At 45.1% G+C, this 11,118-nt stretch overlaps 1 long non-coding RNA gene across 1 annotated transcript; it reads right to left on the bottom strand.

Annotated features, from left to right (window-relative positions):
* Positions 1-1,792: 1,792 nt before the first annotated feature.
* On the bottom strand, positions 1,793-6,284 carry LOC131280122 (uncharacterized). The gene is made up of 5 exons (XR_009187726.1): positions 6,015-6,284; positions 3,900-4,035; positions 3,732-3,775; positions 3,135-3,197; positions 1,793-2,133 (listed from the first exon to the last, which is right to left on the bottom strand). It is a non-coding gene; the product is annotated as an uncharacterized lncRNA (long non-coding RNA).
* Between the last annotated feature and the right edge of the window lie 4,834 nt (positions 6,285-11,118).

Raw genomic sequence — 11,118 nt, 5'->3', positions numbered from 1 at the left:
CTTTCCTTGGTAGCTTCACACTTGAGTAAGAACCAAGGGAGAGAAGGTGCAAGATGTACTTGACAGTATGTACCTTCTCCCTCTACTCCTTCCCTGACAGGAAGAGATCATGGGATCTGGGATCTTTGTAAACATGAAGTTCTTGCTCAATGCCCTAGGGAAGGTAAACTCCAAGCCCTGGCAGAGGAGAAAACTCCTACCAGTTTCTAAAACTAAACGTCAGTCCTAGTTTGAACCATGGACCCCAACCGTGCCAGAATAAACCTGGGTAGCTACACTGTGGTCTGGTCAAATCAAAACATGCGAGCAATTTGAGCACATTTCCCCTGCAAGTTTTGGATAGAAAATGAGAGTGGAATAAAGGCTGTGAGAGCCCCAACTTCTTACCCTCCTGATCCCCTGTCAACTTCGGACCTCCAGGATAAACTGCTCTGCTCTGTAGGTTGGGATTCACTTGTTGAGTCTGTTTCGCCTCATACATGAATGAAGAGCGTATGGTGCAGTAAACCTCCCTGACCACTGCTTCCCAAAGTGATTTGTCTCCCACGCCCCTCATGGAAAGCCCAAAAAGAAGAAAATAAGTCTTCTGGACTTTCAATCTGCCTTCTGTCCTAGGCAGATGTCGCTGAGTGCCACGTTTCAGGGGCTCCTATCACAAAGCAAACAGGGCCCGAGCGGCCAGAAGGGGAGACCTGCTCTTTAAAAGCTTTTAAATGCCGGTATATTTTTAAAACCACTTACTGAAGAAGTGAGTTATTTTCTACCCCTCCTTCCCCAGAAGCACAGCCATTAAGGTTACCTGGAAACCTGACCAGGAAGCATGTGGCAAATAGCAACCACGAAATAGAAACATCCGCATTTGTCATCTAATAAGGAGATGGTATCAGCAAGGTCATATTTAGGTAGAGGTGGAATATGAAATTTAATTCGTTTGCACGTCCTGGCTATTTTAGGGGGGCATTCACCATGTAATTTTGGGTGGGGGCTTTGTTCTTGGCTTGGCTAGGAGGGTATCTGGTTGATGTAACTTGGGAATATGTGAGATCTGAGGCTGGATACTGTTCACACTGAAGTCTGCCCACGAGAAGGAGCAAGCACAAGAGAGAATAAAAAGTATTAGAAGGGGAAACGGACTTTGGCCCAGTGGTTAGGGCGTCCGTCTACCACATGGGAGGTCCGCGGTTCAAGCCCAGGCCTCCTTGACCCGTGTGGAGCTGGCCATGCGCAGTGCTGATGTGCGCAAGGAGTGCCGTGCCATGCAGGGGTGTCCCCCACGTAGGGGAGCCCCACGCGCAAGGAGTCCTCCCCGGAAGGAAAGCCACCCAGTGCGAAGGAGGGAGCAGCCTGCCCAGGAATGGCGCCGTCCACACTTCCCGTGCTGCTGATGACAACAGAAAGCGGACAAAGAAACAAGACACAGCAAATAGACACAGAGAACAGACAACCGGGGGAGGGGAGGGGAATTAAATAAATAAAAATAAATTTTAAAAAAACAAAGTATTAGAAGGCATTGCCTCTACCACCAAAGAGCTTTCAATCGGTTGGAGAAAGGATAGACCCAGAGAATGGCCTGAAAATAAGGCAAAAATTTTTTTCAGAAGCAAAATACATACCATGAAGAGATGTCTATAGGGGGACAAGGAGACTTTCATAGTGAAGGTGATTTTGAATAAGGTCTTCAGACAGTGCGAACAGTAAAGAAGATAGGACAAAAGATGAGACGGGGTGGCTGGCACGGGGTGTTAGCCAGTCACATGCTGAGGACACGGAACAAAGTAACTGGAGAGCATGATGTTAGAATGGCAAATGTCTCATGCCGTTTACTCTGATGTTTTCATTTCCATTATTGTGGGGGTGGGAAGTGAGATGATTCCTGCCTCTTTATAACCTTAGACTTTTAAGAAAAGCCTTCTCTTCATGAAGCCATTTTGCTGTTTCCAAAGAGCCTATTCCTAATGTATATTTCATTTTCAACCAACACCCTTTCTCATGTCAGATGAGGTGATAACATTTGTAATTGCAGAGAAGCATCAAAGTTGTGACTCAGCTGTTTCACCATGCAGTGTTTCCTCGCAGACCTGCGGCTTTGAGAAATCCAGTTTGGATGAATAAAACAGCATGGAGCAGGGGCCACTGGAAAAAAAAAAAAGGTATGTGAATGTTTGCTGCACCCATTTCCCTTTCGGTTTCCTCCAGAATGTTTTCTTTTCCCAATTCAGCATTTTTTTTTAAAAGGGTAAATAATGAGATCTTATAATTCTGGAAGTGAAGTTCTCTGTAAACCTTAATCTGAAAATCAGCAGAAGCCCAAAAGACCAGCTATGGGACAATTCCTGGACTTTCCACAATGACTTATTTCCACTCAACAGTCATCAGTTCTATTAGAAGAATCAGGACATCTGCATGAGTCAATGAAACATGGCCACAACTACTTGAGCAACCATGGTGAATTAGACACTAAAAATATAGACAGGAAATCTCCACTATGCAAACAATTCTCAGAAAGGGAAGAGGGGCGTGTGATAAAAACCTGGCTGGCATTCCAGGGACTGGCTTTTCATCACTGCCACACGTCTCTTAAATTACGTAAACTGGTGTTGTCAAACTGAGGATCCTGAGCAATACTGTAGCCAGTCTCTTTTTTTTTTAAAGATTTGTTTTTATTTATCTCTCCCCCCCTCCCCCATTGTCTGCTCTCTATCCATTTGCTGTGTGTTCTTCTGTGTCCACTCACATTCTTGTCAGGCAGCACCAGCAAGTGTCATCTTGCTGTGTCAGCTCTCCGTGCATGTGTGTGTGTGTGTGTGTGGCATGACTCCTGGGTGGGCTGTGCTTTTTTTGCGTGGGACATCTCTCCTTACGGGGCACATTCCCTGTGTGTGAGGCGCCCACGCTGGGGACAACGCTGCGTGGCACGGCACTTCCCGCACAGTGGCAGCACTGCTCGTGGGCCAGCTCACCACACGGGCCAGGAGGCTGGGTACTGAACCCTGGACCTCCTATGTGGTAGACAGACGCTCTATTAGTTGAGCCACATCTGCTTCCCTTGTAGCCAGTCTCTTGACCCCGCCACGCCCGAGTGTCTTGTGAAAGTTGGATTTATCAGTCAATGTCACCAGATGTGGAACACTCACCTGGGAGCTGGGAAACTTGCTGGCAGACGTTCGGGAATTGTAGGAGGCACCTCGCCTCAGTTCCTATGAAAATAGAATGAGAGACTTACTAGACTTGTCCCTGTCCTTCTTCAGTCACCTTGCCAAGGATAAGAGGCAGGAGTATAAAGGGCACGAATTGGAAGTAGATGAACTGAGCTGTAGCCCTGGTATGCCACATGACCTCAGGAAATTGACTTAAGCCTCCTGTGAGCCTCAGTTTCCCCATCCCTAACAGGGTATGAATCCACCTCACCTATCCCATACACGTTAGATATTAAAAAATGACAAGCCTAGGTATGTTTCTCCCTGCCTGAGTGTGTGCACTGATGAAAGCTGTTTTTCTTTCCTGGCTTTACTGTTCTCTACTTCAGTATGTGTCTGGGTCAGTCATCATCTGTTACTTAGCAAAGTTCATTTTGCAGCTTGTTTCCCCTTTCTCACATAACACATATACACCCAGAGCACAGGCTCTCTTAAAGAATCAGAATTCATTCATTGTCTTCCACTCCAACATGTTTCTCTGAGAGGGGAAGGAAGGGATAGAATTTACATCACAAGCCAAGAATTACTCATCACCTTGCCTCCATCCATGAGAATGCATTACACAGATGAGCATCATTCTTCCGGTGCACCGTCAGGGGTGAGGGGAGATGGGTTGGACAAAATGTGAAATGTGTTAAGGTGTGTGCTTGCTTGCTGCTCACCTGAAATTTACATGCCTTAAACTGCTTGCTTACTGCTCACCTGAAATTTACATAAGTTGTCCTCAGGGCAGCCGGAGGGCCTAAACCAGGGAGATCTGAAAGAGAGAGCTCAGTAGAGACCACAAGAAGGTTCACTACTTACTCAGGCCCCAAGGATTCTTCTTCTCAGTAAAAATCTAAAAGGACCAAAAAATACACAAATAAACACAAAAATGTGAAACTGACACATTTCTGTAGGAGACATTCTGCTGTACAATGAGATTTGAGACTTCACAAGATGGGAAAGAGGACTGAAAATCAGAAGAAAGAATTTCTGGCTGACCAATTAATTAGTCAGAACCAGGACTAGGAATGCAAGGAACTTCCTGAAGATGTATTTCCCTCTAAATACGGGTAGAGGAGGGTCAGTGCTCTGGAGGCAGGCAGAGCTAGTCTTGGCATGTGGACCACCTTGGAATGGCCCAGGCAAGCCACCTGAGGTGACTTCAGGCTGCTGTTCCTGCCCTGCTCCTGGAGATGAAAGAGTTTCTCATGCCCCTCCTCTTCCCACATTAATTCTCTCCAGGTGCTTTGCCCGATATAAATCCAGGGTTTTACCCAGGCTTGCTCGTGTTCATTTGTTCAAACCTTCTCCAGCGCTTCTAGCTCTTTAGTTCCTCTCCAATTTCTAACCCCATCTTGTCTTTTTCCCCCAATTTCAAAATTCTGCCATAATCCCCAGAAAGAACAATTCCAGTCATCTCCATTTTTTCTGGCTGAAAAAAAAAGTCTCTGAGCCAGCTCCTCAGTTGACTCCTTCCTCACGGTCACCATAACCTGCGTTCTTGCGGCCACACCTGGTCCAGTCAGCATGTCTCCCACCAACAATCCCCTCTGGGGCTTCCTGCCAGAAAAAGGTTTTGCAAGTTTCACTTGAATTTTTACACAGTATACTTCTGAACATGTAAATAATTTATAAAGCCAACCTATTTTGGGAGCCAAGTGACAAAAATCTCAAACTGTAGATTTTTCCAGTTACTGTTGCCCCTAAAAAAAGAAGTGTTTAGAAAATGCTTGAATCCTTTCAGTTAGCATAATAACAATTGGTGACCTAACCGGTCAAGTAATGGCCCAAGATGAGGGGGACGTGTCAAGCTGACTCTGGTTTACAGAAAGTGAATGTGAGTCATGGTAATGTCCAGAAACTTCTGCCTATAAATGCTTGGGAATCAACAGTGGGTAAATGTGAGCTCTGGTCAGCCAGGCAGAAGCACTTTGTTTTCCATTGCGCGGTGACGCCAGATCCCCGTTGCTTCTGATAAAGGGCCTCGTCAGGCCTGTGTGTCATCGTTTGCGTTTGCCACGGCTGCAGCTGGGGTGTGCACGCAGACACACTTCCTGACTCCACGGTAATTCTCTGGCCGCCTTGGGGCGGGGCAACAGACAGGCCAGCTCCGCTCGGGATGCAGCGCCACCTTCTGGAAACTGTGTGATAGAGCAGCAGGCTGGAGTCCACCGTGGAGACCTAGAAGGCATTCTCGTGCCGTTTGCTTTGAGGCAACAGCCAGATCTGGCTTGAAGGGGAGCAAAAGCACTAGCAGAAATAAGGACCCTTTATCCTAACCAATTCCCAAGGCCACACGAGGCCCTTTCCTCACTAGAGAATGTGGCGTGGGGTGTGCTTGCACGCGTAAGTGTGGTACGTGTGTCTGTGTGCGCGCAGTACGTGTGTAGCTGGGAGGGGGAGTGTACGTGTGTGTGGTGTATGGGTGGTGTGTGCATGTGTGTGCCTGGGTGTGACCTCTCATCATCATCCATGTTGGATTGAATTCTACATGTTGTAAGGAATTCTACAGTTGACGGAGATTTTTACATAAACTATCCCCATTTAATCTCCCACTATGCTGTACAAGTAGGTAAAACAGTCTCAACCAAATGAACTGCCAGCACCCTCAGCTCTACTTGTAAAATTACTCACAACCTAACCACACTGGAGGATTACAGCTAACTAACTAGTGAGCCTTTCCCCTGTTTCAAAAGACTTCGCCCACGTTGGCACGAAGGCTGTCACAATACCTCAGCCAGGAAGGGCTGGTCATCGGCACAGAGGAAATCAAGTGCTGACTCTGAGGAGAAGTAACATCCAGCCAGATCTAGAGGAAGTTCAAAATCATACCTTCACCACTTCTGAGAGGCTGGAGTGGGCATTCAGGAAACTGAGACAGCTGGCATGTTTCTATTTTTGCCAGAACTAACTTGGCTCCTTAGAGACGTGCCCCTATGGGTCAACTATGAGACGACATGCCCATGGAAGGGGTCATCGGCCTGGGTCCTTGGACATTTGTTGAAGTGGGGAAGACAAGCAAAGGTGTTCAACGAGCCTTCTAGGGAAGGCCGCTGCCGCTTTGGGAATGTGGAAGTGCTTGCCGACAGTTCTAGGAACACCAGTGACCCAATAGATTGATTGTTCTGTAATTTCCTGGCTCCTGAGTGACAAGAACTATCATATCTTATGCATGCCAGGAACTAGGCTAAGTGCTTTACCTTTGTTTTTTCACATAATCCTCCCAATTGTTCTGTAAGAGATTATCATCCCTGCTTTATAGATGAAGAAACTGAGGCTAAGAGAGGTTAAGTCACCTGCCTAAGTTTACACAGCTCAGAAGGAGTAAAGCACCAAAGAACATGTTCCTCACGTTTGTTCTACTGTTTCCCAGCAGTGAGTGTCTGAACTATCGTCTTTTTTGAGTTTTCATTTCAGGGCCAAAATGACTCAGTCTTATGACTACACCAGTCATTTGCACTGACCTCCTAAGTGGAAAAGCAGGGCTTGAGGAAAGAACTTGCTTTCATTCTGTTTCGGGCCAGGACAGGCTAGGAAAAGGTTGGAATAGATAGTTCTAGGTCAGAGGTCAGAGGTCAGCGACTGGACTCTGAGGATAAACTCAGAGAGGGTGTCGAATGTAATTAACATTCCTGAACTGTGTACTTGAAAGTGGTCAAAATGGGAAATTTTCTGTTGCATATGTGTTACCACAATTAAAATTAGAAACAAGCAAACAAACAAGGCCTCCGTGGAGGTGCTCGGTGCCCTGCCGGGCCCCACAGGCTGGGGTTCGCAAACCGATCTGGGAAAGTGATTGCCCGTTATGGGTGCCTTGGTCTGTTTTGAGGCGCTGGCATGGATGAGGGAGGCACTGTCCTGGATCCGGATTCCGGCTCTCCCCACACCAGCTGGGGCGCCGTGGGGCAGACGTGCAGCGCGGCAGATGCAGCAGCTGGCAGCAGCAGCTCCAGGGAGGCCCAGACTTTCCAAAGGCCTCTCGTCTATAAAGTGGCAGTAATGATGCTCCTGCGCAGAATGATACGGAGCAACGTGGGTTGACATGTGGAGGTGCTCTTTCACTCCAGTGCTCCGCAGACGTGGAGTTTTATGGTTATCAGTTCTGTAACAACAGCAAAAGATGCTTATTCCAGTGCGTTCTGATATGCTCTCACAAGAGAAGTGGCAAAGGGATATTATCCTTGCAGTCGTTTGCCCTCTCATTAAACTTCCTGAAGAAAAAAAACTAGAGTTAGAGGTTTCCGCGAGGCGATCTGACCCTGCTGGGTAATGCGAGCGCCCTGTTTTGTCACAGCATCCCTACCCAGCCCGGGTTGAGTTCCCTGCCATCCAACGCAGTGCTCTACCGAGTCCTAAGGGCAAAAGGAGAAAGTAGTGCCAGGCCGTCTAGCGGCTCTGAGGGGTGCAGGATGGATGAGAGGAAGAGCACAGGGTGGACGCTGCAGCCCCGTCCCTCTTCCGGGAGCAGGGCAGCTCCAGCCGGGCCACACGCTCCCTCCCCCCTCCCCAGACCCCTGGGCACCCAGGCGGAAGCTGGCACTTGCTTGCAGGGCAGGCCTGGAGTCTGTAGACAAAAGCCTTTTGTCTGGGAGGTGCTGGGGAACGCTGCACAGAGCTGTTTCTTCCTAGATTAATTTTCTTTTTCCTGAATGTTATCTAGGTCCTGGAAAGCCATTTCCACAAAGTGATTTTAAAATACCCTGTATGAGAAGTAAAAAATTTGGCAGCAACACCAACGTCAGACATTCAGGGAATGGTTTTTATGAGGTTTATAAACATGTAGGGAAGAGTGCAATAACATAAAAGAAGGCTTGTGTTAGGATTTTGCATGAAAAACAAAACAAGAGCTGCGTTTAGAAGTGTATTGTGGTATTGGTTGATAATATAAAAAATAATTGGTGAAAGTTTTGTAAGATACTGTAATGGTAGACATATGACATGCTTTTATGAAAACTTATAGAACTATACAAAACAAAGAATATACTTTAATGTAAAGAATGGGATTGATACAGTAATGTATCAATTTTGGTTCATTAATTGTAACAAATGTACCACACTAATGCAAAATGTTGGGGGAAATTGTGTACAAGGGAGGGGGTATATGGGAAATATTGGACTATCTGCCCAATTTTTCTATAAATCTCAAACTGTTGTAAAAAAGAAAGTTTTTTTTATTAAAAAAGAAAACCTACAATAAATAAATAAATAAATGGAATAAAAGAAGGAAATAAACCAAACTGTTAACAGTACTGTTCCAGGATTGTGAAATTTTGGCTAGTTTCCTTTTCATTTTTCCCTTTTCTCATTTTTTCCTTTTCTAATTTTCTGCTTTAGAATTCATCTAGTTTTATTTCTGTATGATATTCTCAATCAGGAAAAACAAATGAAAAAATTTAAATCTTGTCTGGGGAACTATTCTTTGAGGCTCAAAGTGGTCTTTTGTCTCATTCTCCACACATAGTAGGAACTTAATAATTTTTCTAACAAAACAGAAACGCTTTAAATATGTCATCCACTCTGCCTTGTAGCTTGAAAACAGATTAGAGTAATAACTGGAAGGACCATATCAGAGCATGTAGGGATTAACTGGTCAGATCATTGTAAGTGGAAAATTTCTCCTTAAGTAGCGGGAGGCCTGTGCAGGCACCTTGAGAAGCATCCATTGCATAGCATCAAAGGGGAGCGAGTGAGAGGTGCTGGTATTTGTCATGTATTTGAACAAGAAGCTTGGATGAGGGTCTACAATGCCACAGCAGACTTGGTTTGAGAACTCGGGAAGATCATGCTGTGAAGTCTTAGCTGAGTGCCTGATTCTTGGTAAATCAGTCAATAATGCTAACTGATATTTGAGAGCATTAGGTGGATTCTTTAGATCCTAGTTTTAGAGCTAATCCTTCATATTGGCATTTTGGCAATTTATAACACATCTTCACATTATCTCATTTATTACTCTTTTGTTTGTTTTTCTTGTAACCCATATGACTGTGAGTAACTTGAAGAGAGGGTCATGTCATGTCATGTCTTGTTTATTTATTTATTAAATATATTTATTTATTTTTAAAAGATACTTAGGTTACATAAAATGTTACATAAAAATATATAAGGGATTCCCAGATGCCCCACTCTCCACACCTCCCACTTTTCTCCACATGAACAACTTCTTTCATTAGTGTGGTACATTCATTGCAATTGATGAGCACATTTTGGAGCATTGCCCCTCAGCATGGATTATAGTTTACATTGTAGTTTACCCTCTTTCCCACTCAATTTTGTAGGTTATGGCAGAATATATAATGACCTGTATCTGTCATTGCAATGTCATTCAGGTCAATTCCAAGTCCCGAAAATGCCCCCATATTACTCCTTTTTCCCTCTCCCTGACTTCAGCTCCTCCAGTGGCCACAGTCTCCACATCAATGAAGTAATTTCTTCCATTACTAGAATCACAATAAGTTACAGTAGAATACCAGTAAGTCCACTCTAGTCCATATTTTATTCTCCAATTCTGAGGATTCTGGAATGGTGATAACCACTCCACCTCTAAATGAGAAGGGTCTTTGATCCCATATGGCTGATGGATGGGACTCCCTTGCTTGCAGTTGTAGATTCTCTTGGTTCCCTGGTGTGGTGGTTGTCCACCCTCACTTCCTTGTTAGTTGTCCTGGGTGAGTCCAATGAACTGGAGAGTAGGTGTTGCAACTCCACTGAGGCTCAGGGTCCAGCTGGCACTGGACAGCGCAGAGAGTCAAGTCTCTTGGACATACATCTACCAACTTCAGCACCAACTATAGGTTCAATAAAAGGAACAGAAGAAGTATGTGTAGAGAAGTCACATCTGAGTCCAGCTCTTTTACACTCGGGAGCACAAACTCCAAAGTATGCCTTCTGGCATGGCACCAAACTCCAGAGCTATCTGCCATAACCATAGGACCTGAGTGTCTCCAGAGCCCTCAGGAACCCCACTATTTGTGGTATTATCTATTTTGGCTATTTTTGAGATCCTGCTGAGATATGCATAGTGTTACCTCTCTGATTACATCCTGACTCACTTTGAAGTCTCTTAGTCATATAAACTCATTTGTATTTACCTTTTCACCCTTTTATTCAAGGTCTTTTTCCAGTTGCATCACCAGCTGGTGCTTGGTAGTAATCCCTTGGTGCCAGGGAGTCTCATCCCCGGGAGTCATGTCCCATGCTGGGGGGAAGGTAATGCATTTATATGCTGAGTTTGGCTTAGAGAGAGGCCACATTTGAGCAACATAGAGGCTCTGAGGAGGTAACTCTTAGGCACCCTCCAACACTAGTCTAAGTCATTGCCCCTGTACTTGGGGGATTGTTGCTGTTCCATTAGAGAATGTGACAGAGCTCCCTAGAATGGGAATTCAATATTCTTTCTGTTGTTGTGTGACTCTCTATCCACTGTGGCAATACCCTGTGAACATTTGAACACATTTATATACCTTATACGTATGCCCAGGTGAACTTCCTCCCATGTATCCCCCATCACTGACATCCCACAACAATGCTCCTCCCCTGCCAAAGTTGCACTAGCATCTCTTGGATCTCTTATTTTTCCTTAAAAAAAAAAGGTTATTTTTAAAATTTAACTTTGTTTACTCACTAAAACCCGCTTCAAAACCTGCAGAGGGAAGGTTGCAGAGTAATTGATTGATGAGCACTGGCAGTCTGAGAAGTTCCACAGGGGCCTAAGAAAGAAAGCTGTTCTTCCTTAGTTTTTGTTTGACTGCTTGCTTGTGTGATTGTTTGTTTGTTTTGTTTTCTTGTTTTTCTTCCCTCTTTCTCCTCATGCCCTTTTTTCCCCCCTAAAATTAGGTGCTGCTGGCTTTTCTTTTTTACTGTGTTTCATCTTCCTTGATTTCCCCTTTTCTGTGAATTTTATCTACTTTCTGCTCTCTGTTGTTGTTCTTACATTCCA

The sequence above is a fragment of the Dasypus novemcinctus genome, chromosome 2, assembly GCF_030445035.2.
Source record: "Dasypus novemcinctus isolate mDasNov1 chromosome 2, mDasNov1.1.hap2, whole genome shotgun sequence".
Lineage (NCBI taxonomy): Eukaryota > Metazoa > Chordata > Mammalia > Cingulata > Dasypodidae > Dasypus > Dasypus novemcinctus.
This window is presented reverse-complemented; position numbering and strand designations above follow the sequence as displayed.